The sequence below is a fragment of the Giraffa tippelskirchi genome, chromosome 4, assembly GCF_054371585.1.
Source record: "Giraffa tippelskirchi isolate mGirTip1 chromosome 4, T2T-mGirTip1v1.2.pri, whole genome shotgun sequence".
Classification (NCBI taxonomy): Eukaryota; Metazoa; Chordata; class Mammalia; order Artiodactyla; family Giraffidae; genus Giraffa; species Giraffa tippelskirchi.
The window spans coordinates 92,793,313-92,810,267 of NC_137278.1; the positions used below are offsets into that span (position 1 = coordinate 92,793,313).

General features: G+C 35.6%; 1 long non-coding RNA gene across 1 annotated transcript; it reads right to left on the bottom strand.

Annotated features, from left to right (window-relative positions):
- Positions 1-345: 345 nt before the first annotated feature.
- On the bottom strand, positions 346-16,737 carry LOC145544552 (uncharacterized). Its single transcript, XR_014081474.1, has 2 exons — positions 16,113-16,737; positions 346-581 (listed from the first exon to the last, which is right to left on the bottom strand). It is a non-coding gene; the product is annotated as an uncharacterized LOC145544552 (long non-coding RNA).
- Positions 16,738-16,955: the final 218 nt, after the last annotated feature.

Genomic DNA, 16,955 nt, shown 5'->3' on the forward strand with positions numbered 1-16,955 from the left:
ATGTATAATAACAAAAAGGGACTAAACATATCACTTAATGACAATAAATAAAAATGAGATAATGCTCCCTATTAATATTTTGAAACACATATTTGAAGGCAAAAATAAGCTATGACAAAACCTACAGGGGCATTTTCTTTCTTTTAAAAATTCAGAGTATAATCACCAAATAAAATAATGCTCATGAAAGTTTACACACAGAATTACATAGCAACAAACTACGCGAATAACTGTGGTTAAAAACAGGAAAGTCAGTTGACAGAGAAACAATAGAAGTGAGAGATTTTGACATATTTTTTGAGTGCTTAACAGATAATAGGCAAAAAAACAAAAGGATGCTTAAGATCTAAATCATGAAACCAGTTTGATATGATGAAATAAATATGCAATTATGCTATACATTTCAAATGTCTATGGATCACTTAGGGCTTCTCTGATGGCTCAACAGGTAAAGAATTTGCTGCAATGCAGGAGACACAGGAGATGCGGGTTCGATCCCTGGATTGGGAAGATCCCCTGGAGGACGGCATGGCAACCCACTCCAGTATTCTTGTCTAGAGAATCCCCATGGACAGAGGAGCCTGGAGGGTTAGAGTTCAAAGGGTTGCAAAGAGTCAGACATGACTAAGCAACTAAAACACACATCGATCACTTAAATATGATTATATTCTTTACAGAGTCACCCTCAATATAGTCCACAAAACAAATTTTCTCATACAATATCTGACATCAGTGCAAAAAATCTAGAAATTAATAACAAAAAGATAAAGAAATACTCATAAAATATTATCATTTTTAAAAAATAGAAAGAACATAAATAATGCTTAACAAAGGGGCAGAAGAAATGGCTATGGAATATTTAATAAACAATTACAATCAAAACACACATATAAAAAAATCTATGGGATGTTGTCACAGTTTTAATTACATGTAAATTTATAGGATAAAATAATTTTGATACTAAACAAGAAAGAATAACACAAGTTAATTATTCATATAAAGGTTAGAAAAATAAGCATGAAACAAAAACAAACCAGGAATAAAAGAAAGCGGATCTATTACTGTAAAAGCAGATTAAGTAAAGGAACCTGAGTTTTTCTTTTTTAAGAAAAATGCTATTTTCAACATCTAGCTAGTCTTTTTTAAGAAAAAAAGATGAGAAAACCCATATATTCCTAGATTCAAAGGAAATTAAATTTATGAAAATTACAATGCACTATTTTATTTTGTTTAGAACAAACACTAATTAAACAGTCAGTTCTCCTCTATTTTACAATACAATTTTTGTGATATGCCAAATACTTAAGTGTTTTATTTCTGGAGTTTTATACCACACCTTTAATCTGCCTGACTTTTCTAGGATCAGCATCGCACTGTTTAGTTACTGCAACTTTTAAAGACAATTAAATGATAAGCAGGTCAAGTCTTTCATCATTTTGCTGATTCTAAATTTTCTTAGCCCTTCTTACTCATTTTTTTAACTCTAAAATAATTTTGTCTGCTTACAAATTTTATTAAAATTACAGTAAATATGTTATTTGACTTTAAAAGTATTACATTATTTTCAAATATCTAGTTTTTTAGTCAAAATAATAGTATGTATCAATGCTTTTATGGATTTTTATTTCAAGCCATTGAAGTTTTGAGGATTTCTATTTCCTTGTTTCTTGTCTTTTCTTTGACGAAGCCATGCAACATGTGGGATCTTTGTTCCTTGACCAGGGACTGAACCCATGTCTCCTGCACTGGAAGCACAGTTGTAATCACTGGACTGCCAAGGAAATCCAGTTTTGAGAATTAAAAAAAAATAATGTTTATTCTTAGGACTTTTTTCTACTGTGAATTTTATGTTTTCTACTAGATTTTTCAGTGTAGGAATCTGTTTACTTTCATATATTTATTTTATAGCTAGTTACATAACTGAAATATCATCAATTCACAAATTTGCTGTTTTTCCCTTGGTTTTCTAGAAAGTCAATCAAAGGATCAGTATATAAGAAGAAAAAGATAAATCTGATTCTTCAATTCCAGGTTTGATTCTTTGTTTATTTTCTTGTCTTTACTGCATGAGGTAGAAGTTTCATTAAAAAGTCCGCTATTAATGATAATACATGCATTTTTGCACTGCCATGACTTTAACGAAACACTTGGTGTTTTGCTCTGATGCCTGATTTTTAATTATTTTAAGATACTTTTATTATGTTAGGAAGTTAACCTTTCAATTTTACTTTACTATGACATTTTTAAAAATTGGGTTTTGAAAGAGCAACCATGAAGATAGCTATACAAAAAACATACTCATATGATAGAGACGATATTATCTATCATAGTACTTAATGCTGAAAGACTGAATCCTCCTTAAGATCAGAAACAAGAAAGAATGTCTGTCTTCATCACTCATATTCAACCTAGTGCTGGAAGTTTTACTGGGCAGTGAGAGATAAAGAGCAGGCATGTTTAAAAGGAAACAAAAAACTGTGTTCCTATTTGTAGTTCATATTATAACTGTATTGTCTATATAGAAAACTCTCAAGATATCTCAGCTATCTCCTAGAACTGATAAATGACTTCGGTAGTTTCAAGATACGAGATCAACACAGAAAAATCAACAGTATTTCTATAAACTAGCAACAGACCAGCAGAAACCAAAACTAAAGACAAAATATAATCTATAATTGTGCTGAAGCAAATGAAATAGTTACAAATCTAAAGTTTGATTTAATGCTCAATCAATCAATAGATGAATAACATTAGATTTGTAACTATTTCATAAATAGATAGACAGATGATCTCTGTGCTGGAAGTTACACACTGCTAATAAATGAAATCAAAGAAGATCTAACTAAATGAAGAGACATACCTCATTCACCAACTGGAAGACTCAACATAGTAAAGATATCAGTTCTTCCCAAATTGATCTATGGGTTTAGTGCAATTCCTTTCAAATTCCCATCAACACTTTTTGTAGACTTAGACAAGTTAAATTTATGTGGAAAAGCACAGGCTTTAAAATAGTTTAAAAAATTGAAGAAAAATAAAGTGAAAGATCTCACTCTACAATAATAAGGCTTTGTATGTTTAGTCAGTCATGTCCCACTCTTTACGACCCTATGGACTGTAGCCCACCAGGATCCTCTGTCCAAAGGATTTCCCAGACAAGAATACTGAAGTGGGTCACCGTTTCCTTCTCCAGGAATCTTCCTGACCCAAAGATTGAACCCAGGTCTCCTGCGCTGCAGACAGATTCTTTACTGTTTGAGCCACCAGGGAAGCCCAATAATAAGTCCACTATATAGTAATTCAAGATAATGCGCTATTGGTGGAAGGATAGACACGTAAGAGTGGAACAGAATAAAGAACCCCAAAATAGTCCTACACAAATAAGCTCAATTTATGTTTGACAAAGGTACAAAAATAATTTGATAGGGGAAGGATAGCTTTTTCAATAAATGATGCTGGAGAAACCGGGTATCCATATGCAAAAAGGACAAATCTTTCTCTAAGTCTTCAAGAAAAAATTAATTTAATGAATCACAAACTTAAATGTAGTAAAAGTGTAAGACTTTTAGAAAAAATAAAGCCTTAAAAGAAAGCCTTCAGGATCTACGGCTTGCCCAGGAGTTCCTGAACATGACACCAAAAGCACAAATCATAAAAGGACAAATTGATAAATTGGACTTTGTCAAAAATAAAACTTTTGCTCTGCCCAAACTCTGTTAAGATAATGAAAAGACAAGCTAAATACTGGTAGAAAATATTTGCAAACAAACAAACAAATTAGAAAATGGGCAAAAGACATGAAGAGACATTTTACTGAAGAAGATACACAGATGGCAAATAAGCACATGAAAAGATGTTCAATATCATTAGCCATTAGGGAAATGCAAATTAAAACCACAAGGAGATATTACTACACACCTAAAAGAATGGGTAAAATAAAAAAATAGTGATATCACCAAATGCCAGTGAGGATACAGAGAAACTGGAAAACTCATATATTGCTAGTGGGGATGTAAAACGAAAATGAGTATGCAGTTGATGACAAAACTAAACATATGCGTACCATATGACCCAGCCATTGCACTTAAAAAAAAACATTTTGGGATGAATTGAGCCATTTATTCAAGAGAAATAAAAACTTATGTTCACAGAAAAACCTGCAGATAAATTTTCATAGCAGCTTTATACATAGTAACTAAACTATACCGAACAACTCGTCTAAGTCCTTCAACAGGTGGATGTTTAAAAACAAACAAACAAACAAAACAAAAACAACTGTGGTTCATCCATACCATGAAATAAAGTTCAGCAATGAAGGGAATAAACTATTGATATATGCAACGACTTGGATGAACCTCAGTGGCATTAAGCTGAGTGAAGAGAGAAAGACTATATATTGCATGATTCATTTACACAATATTCTTGGAAATAAAATGACAGAATCATAGAAATAGTGAAGAGATCATAGGTAGTCCTAGGCTGTGTCTGTGGCTATAAACGTCAGCATAAGAGGTCCTTATGATGAAAGTTATCTGCATCTTGACTGGTGGTGGTCATGCTAGTGATAAAATTGCATAGACCTAAACAATGTAAATAGGTGCATGTAAAACTGGCCGAATTTAAATAAGATTGATAGATTTAATCAATATAAATTTCTTAATTGTGATGCTGTACTATAGCTGTGTAACTGGGTGCATTATCTCCATGTTATTATTCTACTTTATTTCTTATAACTGTGTGTGAACTACAATTCACTCAATAAAATGTTTTTAAAAAACAGATCTTTGGTAATGTTTTATGCTAATCACATAAATTCTCTACTGATTTAATACCTAGATTTCCCATAATGAACCATTTGTGAGAACCTCGATTGAAACTCAACTGGGTATGGCATGTTAATTTTTTCTCTGTATTTCTAGATTTGATTGATTTGGTCTTCTAACATTGTTTGAGAATTTTTACATTCATGTGCACATTTGAGATTAGACTGCAGTTTTGTTTTTGAGTGTGGTACAAGGTTTGTAAATGTAACCAGAAAACTTGCCATCTTTTTCTATGCTCTGATTCAGTTTATATACCATGGAACTTCTTTGAATTTTTTGAAAGAATTCACCCATAACACTATTTGGATCTACATTTCATTTGCGACAATTCTTTGAGAACAATTCAAGTTTCTTCCATATTTATTGTTATATTAAGTTTGTCAACTTTCCCAGCCAATGTTGTCATTTTATATTTTCTTAGATTCTTTAATGTTTCCAAATGTATTAGTATTGAATGTATATTTGATATTATATTACAAATTTTACATCTTGTTTATGTAATAAGAGTTCACATTTCAGTTCCAGCTTACCCTAACAAAAATTTAAGTGTTCTTGTTCTTTCAGTTTTAGTTTTTCCATGCAACCTTTAAAATCAATGGGAACCATTTTAGTTTAAGGAATTTTGCAACTTTCTAATTAATTAAATACTTTATATAATCTAAAACTTCCTGGGGAAAATGCAATTTATTTGATCTCTGATTGGAGAAGACTTTTCTAAGCATAAAAGCAAAAGGGAAACATGTAAAGACTGATATGTTTAACTGAACCAAAAAGCTACAAGAAAAACTGTATATATCAAAACTGTACATATTTCAATACATGGTGAAAAAACAATTAGATATCTATAACCAACAAATGAACTTTGAGCCGTATATGAAAAAGATTAACTTTAAGTATATCATCGACTTAAATGTGAACCCTAAAACTATACAACACCTGGAAGAAAACACAAGAGAAAAATCATTGTGACTTTGCCAGCCTACAGATTTCTTAGATACAACAGCAAAATCACTATCCATAAAGGAAAAAAAAAAGTAATACATTTAAACTGAGCTTCATCAAAAGTGAAAATTTCCTCTCTCCAAGACACTGTTATTAAGAAGCAAGGACAAGCTACACAGGGAAGAAAACATTTTCAAAGCAAATATCTGAAAAAAAAAGATGCGTTTGGAACATAAAGAACTTTCAAAACTCAGTAATAAGAAAACAAAAACAAATCAATTACAAATGGGTCAAATATTTGAACAGACACTTCACGAGGGAAGACATACAGATGACAAATGAGCACATGAAAAGATGCTCAACATCATTAATGGTTAGGGAATGCAAATTAAAACCACAATGAGATACTACAACATACATATTAGAATGGCAACCAGCTAGAATTAAAAACACTTGTCCTCATATGATGTGTTGAGGGTGTGGATGAATTAGAGCACTGACATTCTGCTGTTGGAGAAGTAAAATGGTGTCAATCTTTGAAAAGTTGTTTGATATTTTTCTTAAAATGGTAGACAATCCCCTGCCATATGATCTAACCATCTTACTGCTAGGTATTTATGAAATAAAATGACACTAGAAATATAAACCCACAAAAAATGTGTACACAATAAATAATTGAATGTTTATAGATACTATTCAAAACTAGAAATAATCCAAATATCCATAAAGTGTTTTGTGGATAAGCAAAATGTAATATATTTATAGAGTGAACTAGTAGTCAGCCTGCTAGTGGTAAAGAATCTGCCTGCCACTACAGGAAATGCAAGAGATTTGGCTTCATTCAGTCCGTGGGTAGGGAAGATCCCCTGGAGAAGGGAATGACAACCCACTCCAGTTTTCTTGCCTGGAGAATTCCATGGACAGAGGAGCCTGGTGGGCTACAGTCGGTGGGGTTGCAAAGAGTTGGACACTACTGAGTGACTGAGCACTCATGTTATAGGTGGTTCTCAAATAATGTGTATTGATATTGCGTACGTAATATTTAGACCATTCCATAATTGTTATGCTGATAGTATGTCTCAGATTCGAATTTCTAGGTGAATCCAATCAGAATTCCTAAGTAGGAATCTGTTTTGTGATCCTCCACAGCTGGGAAAAGCTGTGCTTCTTCCCACGTTCTTTTTTCTGATTCTGCTTCTTCTCTTTGAACTAGACTGTCTTTTCCGCTGCAAGTCACTCCCCAGATGTATTTCTCTGTCCATGGACAATTCTACACTTTCTTTCTTAGCAAAACAAGTATTTTCATTTCACTAGCCTTCCCTCTCCCTCCAAATTCCCCACCTGAAGTAACTTTTTATATATAAATATAAGCGCACTGCTTTAAAAAGGTTATTTATTTGGCTATGCTGAGTCTTAGTTGTGGCATGTGGGATCTTTAGTTGTGTCATGTGAGCTCTTAGTTACAGCATGTGTGATCTAGTTCCCTGGCCAGGGATCAAACCCATGCCCCCTGTATTGGGAGCATGGCATCTTAGCCACTGGACCATCAGGGAAGTCCCAGTGCACTGCTTTTTAAATCTTGCTTGATTTGTGTTGACTTATCCCTGTTGCTTCTACCTGCCTGTATATAATTCCTTTATTTAGCAAGCATTCAAGATATCCTTCTTATACATCAATCACTGTTTTGGGTTGTAAAGACACAAGGTGGGGTAGAACATGTTGCTATTTCTGAAGATAAAATGGTCTACTTGAAATAAGGGACAAGAAACAAGGATACCACCAATGCCCAGGGAGCTACAAAGAAGATATGCACAGAGGGTCCAGGACAAAGGTGGTGGGATTCATGTCCTGAAGTGTTCTACTTTCTAAACTTTAAATTTTGAGGCTAGCTAACAGATGCTATTGACTAACTATTCAGATATTGTTCCCTAACTAGAATATTAGCCACATGGAAATAAAAACACATATCTGAAATATATCATTGAGTATAGAAATATATATTCTATATTCATTTAGAATATACAAAGATAAGATTAAGAAGATTGCTTTAGTCTTTGAAAATCTCACCATTGTTTTCACTGTGCACCTTTGCAACATGGCACCTGGCTAAGATCTGATAAGGGGATCCTAAGAGTTCTGGTTCTAGTAGTGTGGTAGATTAGATACCATGAATGTCTTCTGGGTGTGAATACCAGAAAGTGAGATGTAATTTAATTAGGATTCTTTAGGTGTTCTGACATGGAAACTCCTCAGGTGGCAGAAGGAGGGATGGTATCTGAGGTGAACTGGAAGAAAGAAACCAAATTGTCAGCAGAGACTGCTGAGTACAGATAAATAACCACTGAAACTAGAACTGAAATTCAAACATTTTCAGACAGAGATTCAGAGTCTACCATTCATCGAAAAAGGGTTACTCAAGGAATTAAAAATTTATACAAGGGAATATTATTCAGCCATAGAAAAGAATGAAATAATGCCATTTGCAGCAACATGGACATACCTAGAGATTAACATATTAACTGAAGTAAACCCAATCGAGACAAGCACGATGTGATGCTGTTTATAGGTGGAATCTGAAAAAAATGATACAATGAATTTATATACAAAACAGAAACAGACCCACAGACACAGAAAACTCACTTATGGTTACCAAAGGGGATGTGGGGGGGAAGGATAAATTAGGAGATTGGGATTAACATAGACACTCTACTGTATATAAAATAGACAAGCAACAAGGGCCTACTGTACACTACAGGGAACTCTGCCCAATATTTTATAAATCTTATAAGGGAAAAGAATCTGAAAAGAATTAGATATGCAGGTGTGTATAACAGAGTCACTTTGCTGAACACCTGAAGCTGATGCAGGGTTGTAAATCAACTCTACTTCAATAAAGACAGTAGTGACAATATATCCTTGTTTAGATATATACTCAGAATACATACTCTGAGTTTTGCCAGCACAAAATACATCTCTAAAACAAACATTTAAAAAAAGTTAACCCTCAAGTCAGCAGAAAAGTACAAGAGGAAATTAAAAATCATGTAGACCAAAGAAATACATTCATAAAAGAACATTAATAGAAAGGAGGAAAACAGGTACTCAGGCTTATTATAAAGACATAGTGACTAAGTCATTGTGATGCTTGTGGAAGGGTAAACAAATTGACCAACAGAACAGAATCAGGAGCTCATGAGCAGCCATCTACACACATGTGTGTATACACGTAGGAGCTCCTATATTGAGTTGGGATTGCAAATACAGAAAGGCATAATGGGTTTGTCAATAGTGGGTAAAGAAAAAAACGGAAGGAGGGACTTCCTTGGTGGTCTAGTGGCTAAGATCCTGGACACCCAATGCAGGGGGCCTAGATTCGCTCCCTAGTCAGGGAACTAGATCTCTCATGCTGCAACTAACACCCAGGGCAGCCAAATACTAATACATACATACATACATACATAAAAATAAATATAAAAAAAAAACTGGAAGAAGAGACTGAAAAGATAAAATTAGATCTCTACCTCACACTCTTTTCACAAAAATATATTCCAGATGGGAAAGTGTTTTCAATATGAAAAACAAAACTAAACATTTCAGAAGAAAATATGAGAATATACTTTTGATACAGAGTTTAAGTATTTCTTAAATGACAGCAAAAAAGAACACACTACAAGATTTTTCTGCATAAAAAAAGTTAAAAAAAAAACAAATTTAAACAAATGGCTACATAATCATTAAAGAATAAGCATCCATAATATTTAAAGAATAAGTTCAAGTAAGAAAATATAAGCCTTAAAGTAAGTAGATATAAGAAGACAATCTATTGACAAGAGTGAATTAGTAAAAGACGGTGATGTGATTTAGTGGAAAGAATAAGGGTTTTAGGGTCAGGTTGACTTGCAATTCAATGTCATATTAACTATATCACCTCACTGGGGTAGAATAAGCTTGAATTAGAATAGCGGTGGGGCTTCCCAGGTGGCACTAGTGGTGAAGGACTCGCCTGCCAATACAGGAGACATAAGAGGTGTAGGTTCTATCCTTGGGTCAGGAAGATCCCCCGGAGAAGGGCATGGCTCCCCACTCCAGTATTCTTGCCTGGAGAATCCCAAGGAGAGAGGAGTCTGGAGGACTATGGTCCATAGGGTCACAAAGATTCAGACACGACTGAGCACAAACATGTAGGTATAAGTGCATACATATTGTATATATGTGTATGTATATGGTGTATATGTATGTATATAAATGAATATGTGCATGTATATATATGTATAGGTGTCTGTGTATGTATATGTATGTGGGTATATATGTTATGTATATGTGTAGATGTGTGTATATGTATACAGTGTGCAGATTGGGTATATGAATGTGTATATAAGTATATATGTATGTTTGTGTATATGTGTATGTGCACGTATATTGGGCTTTCCTTGTAGCTCAGTCAGTAAAGAATCTCCCTGCAGTGCAGGAGACCCGGGTTTGATCCCTGGATTGGGAAGATCCCCTGGAGAAGGAAATGGCAACCCACTCCAGTATCCTTGACTGGAAAATCTCATGGACAGAGGAGTCTGGTGGGCTGTAGTCTATGGGGTCGCAAAGAGTCGGACACAACTGAGCGACTAACACTTACTTACTTATGTATATTGTGTATAGGTGTGTATAAATGTGTATGGTATAGGTGACTATGTATGTACGCTGTATATGTATGTGTGTATGTATATTGTATATATGTATATATGTGCATGCGTCATGTATATATATGTATATATGTGTCTGTATATATATGCGTATTGTGTGTATGTATATGCTGTGTGTGCATATGTGTATGTGTGTATATATTCATAAATGTACGCACATGTATACACACATGTATATTGTATACATGTATATATGTATGTGTATGTATATGTGCATATGTATATGTGCATGCATATTATATATGTATATGCATATGTATATGCATTAGTGTATGTATATTGTATACATGTATGTGTACGTGTTTATGTGTGTGTGTGTGTGTAGTATATACCATCAAATATATGCCAGCAAGATTAGTACAAATTTATAGAATAACTAGGATTTATTTGCTCTTTGAAAATGCTACGTATTTTTAATTTGCAGGATGACTCAAAGTACTTCTGAGGTTTTCCTATAGCAGTCGAAAATGATTCTATCGAAAAATATACACAAATTCTTTAAAAAATGCTGTTATCTAATAGGAATCCATGAGAAGTCAGTCCTTAAAAAGAAGATTCTTGTTACTGAAGAAAAGAAAGTTGGCAATTTATCTCAGTAATTAAGTTGGAAAAAGCCCTCTTGCTTCAATAACAAGCAAAGAGCATACTTTTGAGACCTTTCCTTTCCAACTTTATAAATGAACTAATGTTGATAAAACCGCTGGTGCACAATTAACAGTACATGTAACTGCCAGATTCCAGGGAGCAGGCCTGACTCCCTAGCTCTGCCCCCTCCCGCCTGTTGCAGCTGCATCTCTCTGGCTCCCAAACCTTTGGACCACAAGGGTCTTAGTGACACCTGAGGGCCTCACCATTGCTTTACACCTGGGAAATAATTTGAGGTCTTCGTCTACACTCTAAATACAACATGCACATCAATTGTTAAATCTCACATATATTTGAATCCTTATGGCAGTAACTCTGATTTGTAGAATGAATATCTTTTCTTTCCTCTCATCAAAGAAAGTCAATTTTGAACTGGAGCCTAAATATGGGATCCGCTCCTAACTTTGAAATTATAGGTAAACATGGTTTGTTGCAAGGTGTGTGTGTGTGGAGGCAGGTGAGAGTGGTGTCCTCGGAAAAGAGAGGGAATGTCTGGATCAGCCTTCTGTCTGATGTAAACACCGTCTCTCTCCTTTGTGTCCAAAATGCCTGGATGCCAGGGGCTGGGAGCATGTCTTTCTGAGGTCACATGCCTCCTGAATTTCTCTATCATCTCAGCTTTGAGATGAGGTGCTCAGGCAGCTCAGGGAAAGAGCGGTGGGGACTGGAACCACTTGCTTCTATGTGCTCATGGCAGGAGCTTAGGTACCTACTGACAATGAAGCTGGCTGGACTCACTGGGAGCTTCCAACTGGGAGGACAATCCAAACCTCTATGTATAGCTCTGCCTGTGAACAGCTTTCCTTCTTCCTAACTATCCCACAGCATCATCCTGGGTAGGTACAGTGTGCCCTCCAACATGTCAGCCTAACAGTCTGGGACCTTCTGTCTGTCTACACCAGCAAGCAACACGTGGACAATCATCATCTAGCACTCCCCACCCTCCCCTCTCCCGTGTGGGCAAGCAGAGGCAAAAACTGTGATGCAATGCCATTTGTTAAGAATATGTGTTCTGAGAGGCCTGGGTTTGCACACCTCCCAGCTCTTCCTGTGTCATGTTGGAAAGTTATTTAAGCTCGCCTTTAGCTTTCTCATCTGTGAAATAAGGATAATAGCAGCTGCCTCAAAGTGTTTCTCAAAGAATTAATTGAGACAATGCATGTGAAGTGTCTGGTTCACAGTAAGTACCCAATAATAATAGATGCAATCACACAGTATCGTCATAAGAACCTGCCTGTCATGATAGTCTGAACCACTAAACAACATTCCTTTATTTAATTCTATATTCTAAGGTCTTTAAATAGAATGTTATTAAACTATGTGATTTACAAAAAAGAATTGGGAGATCAAAAATTGGTTAAATATGTTGAATTGGTAAAATTTAAATGTAATGATTTTTAAAATCATTAAAGCATACTAAAGAAATAGCTAATAGGATACTATTAAAAGGTATTAATAGTATTTTATAGGACAGAAGTAGCTAATAGGACAGGACAGGTTTAGATTGCAAAGACAGACTAATTCTTCATTTGATCTGTAATAATATATGCTTTTTTGAGCAACTGTTTATAGTACCTCCTGCCTTTTTTGTCTCACTCCATAAAAGGTGAGATTTACAAAGTGAATAAAGGTTCACTGGGGAGGGAACAACAGAGCAAACCAAAGGGTCTGAATAAATCGCCGATTGGATAAACCACTTACTTACACTCACAGATACAGTGTCCCATGGTTTGAGAGCATCCATTATTCATGGCTTATTTATTGGAACAAAGTTTTGGCAGCCCAAGTTTCCCTCAGAATGGCCCAAACGAACTATTGTGCCATTTTTTTTTCTCCCTAAAAATCACAATGCAAAGGGAAAGCATAGAAGAGGCAGGTAAAGGTGAAGTTGGTGTTCAACTAACATTTTTGTTTTAAAAGCAAAAGGAGCAGAGATTTCTGCAGCTTGTTTGAAAAGCTAGAACTTTCAGCTCTCTGCCAACAACCACAGCTGAAACTGACAAGGTCTGACATCTCCCCCTGCTTTTCCTGCTCCCATTTTCTATGAAAATACTGTAGACACTGGATCAGGAAAGACAGTGGAGCCTTAAAATAATCACTCTTTCAATTTGCCCCGTGTTAGTTTCCATAGGAGACAAAAGCGGGAACTGTAGCCGGCAGCGAGCAACTGTCTTGTTAGAACCTCTCTTGTCGAGTCAGCTGAGGCTGTTGGCTGAAATCTGAAAGTGGCATTTTTCAAAAGACCCTTTGGCTTCTGACTCTATGGAGTTTTCACTTTGGAAAGCAATAAAAACGAATGGAAAAAAGCGAAAACTACTTCTAACCCCAAGTTTTCATATACCTAAAATCCTATTTCTCATGCAAAGAACTTTTCATTTCTCTGCCTGAGTCGTTTATGTATGAGAACCGAAACCCATTTTTATAAAAGTGAAAAGATACATCAAAAAAAAAAAAAAGAAAAGAAAGAAACTGTGCAACTTTGTAAGGTTAAGTCCTAGATCTTTGAGGTGGGCCACCTTGACTGTGAACCTTATCTTGTGAAATTACTCACATAAACATTCCATTTGGGGAGGTGGCTGAGTTTTCCTCAGACACCATCCGTGGTTCCTTCATATTTTACAAACACATTCCAAGTTACAAATGCTAGACAGTCTCCCACAGAAGAGAGGTAGAGAGGATTTATAGAAAACATAGGCAGCCATGGAATTTAGATTGTTTTTAAAAATATATTTACATGGAAAAGAATATTATTCAGAACTTCACAATTGAACAGGACTTCAAGGATTAATTCTTATAAAAGTTTAAAATAAAGAAGCCTCCAAAAAAGTCCTCAACAAGTGGGGTGATGATTTTATTGTGGGGAATGCAATTTATAAATATTCATGATTATGAGTGTGCAATCTAAGTGTAGTAGTAATTCTTAAATGAAAGTTTTATCAAAAATCTCTGAGGTTTGAAAAATATCACACAAAAATCATGCTCTTAATAATGTATTCTGGCTTCTCTGCTGTGGTCATTAAAACTATAATATGTTTATTTAAGAGAGGGAAAAAATCCTACTTTATTGTGAGAGAGGGAAAGAATGAAAAGAATATAAAGCAGAAAAAGTTACTGTCTACATTTACACAGTTTAAGTGGAAAGTGATCCATCAGATACACACTTAACCCAAAGAGTAATTCATCCTCTAGATTACAGTACGTTATCTAAATTATCTGTGAAACTGTCTACACTTGCGCTTTCTCTTTGATTTTTACCTGCAACGTCAAGGACCACAGCAAAAGGATGCTGGCTCCGACTTTTTTAAAAAAAGTTTAACAGAAAAGTACATTTCAATTTTCACTTTTAACCTTTTTCAACATTTGAATATTTATATCTAAAAAATCATGTCCCCATTTCCCACTCCGATCACCTGGGGGCATTAGTGCTCACATATTTGCTCTTTTTTTTTTTTTTTTAATCAAAGAAGAGCCATATTTTTAGATACATTTTTGTATTTCTCCATTCGATTTCAAATTTTCAGTTTTTTTTTTTAATATCCAAGGCTCGATGTTGGAGCAAAACTAATTATTAAGATTGGGGTGTGAGAAAGATCCTGCTGATGGGAAGTTACAGATTTAAAAACAACAGACAATTCTGGAAGAAAATCTTTCCGCTTAAATATATCAGAAGTCTGGTGCGCTTTCTGAGTGGTTACTAAACAATTTGTTCGTTAAGTAGCATCTTAGTACTGGAAACACTGTTCAACTTGCCTTCTCTTCCTTTATCACTCATTAATGCCTTTGCCATGGCTTCTTTATGGGGCATCCATTAAGAGTGTACACTAATAACAATTTAATCCCACTACACCCAATTATATATCCCCCTTAAACAGTGTCTGCCTCCTTCTCCCTCTCTTCCTCTGAATTATGTCTAATAAAATAGAATATGCTAACAGAGAGGATTAGAAAGACAACAAACCTCTCCCTTCCCAACATTAAAAATTACAAATAGTATCTGTAATACAGCAGAAATAGCCAGAGAGTGGGCTGAAGTGGATAATGATGTACAGAGGGGACCACCGGCCCCTCACCCCATCTCCTGTCATTAATAACACCACACCTGACAAAAGACACTACCCGCTAGAACAAAACTACATAAACACCCAAGATTTTATGAAACAACCTGTTTTAGAACTTAAATCATTAACCTGCATCTCCATGGGCTCTTCAAACAGGCTGTCTGAGAAAAATAATGGATGGTCTGCAAACTTTTATCTTAGCTATTGGCTCTAGAGTTGTGCTACTTAATTATTAAAATGCCAGTACTAATGAAACATGCAACCCTGGAAAGGAAACTACTTTTATCATCACACATGAAAGGCAAAAATAAATATAATATCCTGCATCTACTATATACACCCTAGAAATGTATTTGCATCCACCTTCCAAACAGCAAGCACCCCCAGCTTCCCTCCTCCCCTCCTTTACAGCTGCTCAATCTGCAAGAATGTGCTGAAGTAATTTATCTGAAATGGCCACTATTGTTCTTGATTCTGATTTGATTCCAAAAAAGCCAAATAATAGAAACCATTTTGAACATCTATTTTGTGCACCTGTTGTGCGGCACTATGATATTCTGCGATTTCCATTTACGTCACATCTCTCGACTCGCCTTTGATGCACCACGCTGCTGTGCTCAACAAAAATCCAGGATGCTAGAAAGCGGCCCCATCCTTATTTTATTAGCATAATGGCCATGGTGAATGCTCCTGAATGTGAGCTCTGGAAGAAAACAAGAGCCCGTCCATCTGACTACTAGCCAGACGCCATTTAACCAACATTAAGTAAATTCAAAGTAGTTGAACAGTCTGAAGGGACTCAATAAAAATACACTATATTAATATCATTAATGATTACGTTACTCAGGCAAAACAATAAGACCCGGGTAGTTCCATGTTTCCCTTGTTTTGGTCCTTGAATGCAGTGCGAGTTGAGAATCTCAATAGTTTTTCTGCTCTGACTCTACCTGTGGGCTGGTTTCTTTGTTGATCAACTCAGGGAGGCATGGGATTCTTGACTGCTTTTTATCTCTGTAGCATCTTCTTAATGTGCATTTCAATATTATGGCTTCAACATTTCGAATTCATCCTTAGTAGCTTCTTATCTTAGCCTCTCTGTATAATGATGCTACAATTATATGAAGACTTACAGTGACCACAAAGGGTTGGTTGTGATAGTTGTGGGTTAGAGGACTGTAAGCTTTGCATAGCGCTGACGGACACGTGGATATTCAAGTAGTGAAATACCCAAATCACCTTGACTATCTTGCACGTTTGTTAATGAGCTTCTTCCATGCTGAGTGGAGTCATATAAATGCTCATGAAGCCCATGTATCTTTGGCCACCTTTATTTATGTCAAACAATGGCAATGCCAAGGTTTTATGGCAGGGAGATGATCCCTTTAAAGTGACACCATCAAGAATGTTGGTGTGCCTCCTCGGTCGTATTAATGAATCATATAAAGTGATTCCTTTAAAACATTTGAAGATGATGAAAATTGGCAGACTCATAGAATTGTAGCATGAAACAGGACCTCCCTCTAAAGGCACGTCTGGCTCTGTCCTAATGCAGTATGGGACTTCAGCATCTCTGACGGATCATCTTCCAGGTTCTGTGTGAACTTTCCATGGAAGGGTAAAGGCCGTGTAACAAAGCCGGCTGCTCTATTTGTAAACAGCCCTAATTGTTACATCACCAACTCAATGAACACGAGTTTGAGGGAGCTCCAGGAGATGGTGAAGGACAGGGAAGCTTAGTGTGCTGAGGTCCATGGGGTTGCAAAGAGTTGGATACGACTGAGCAACTGAGC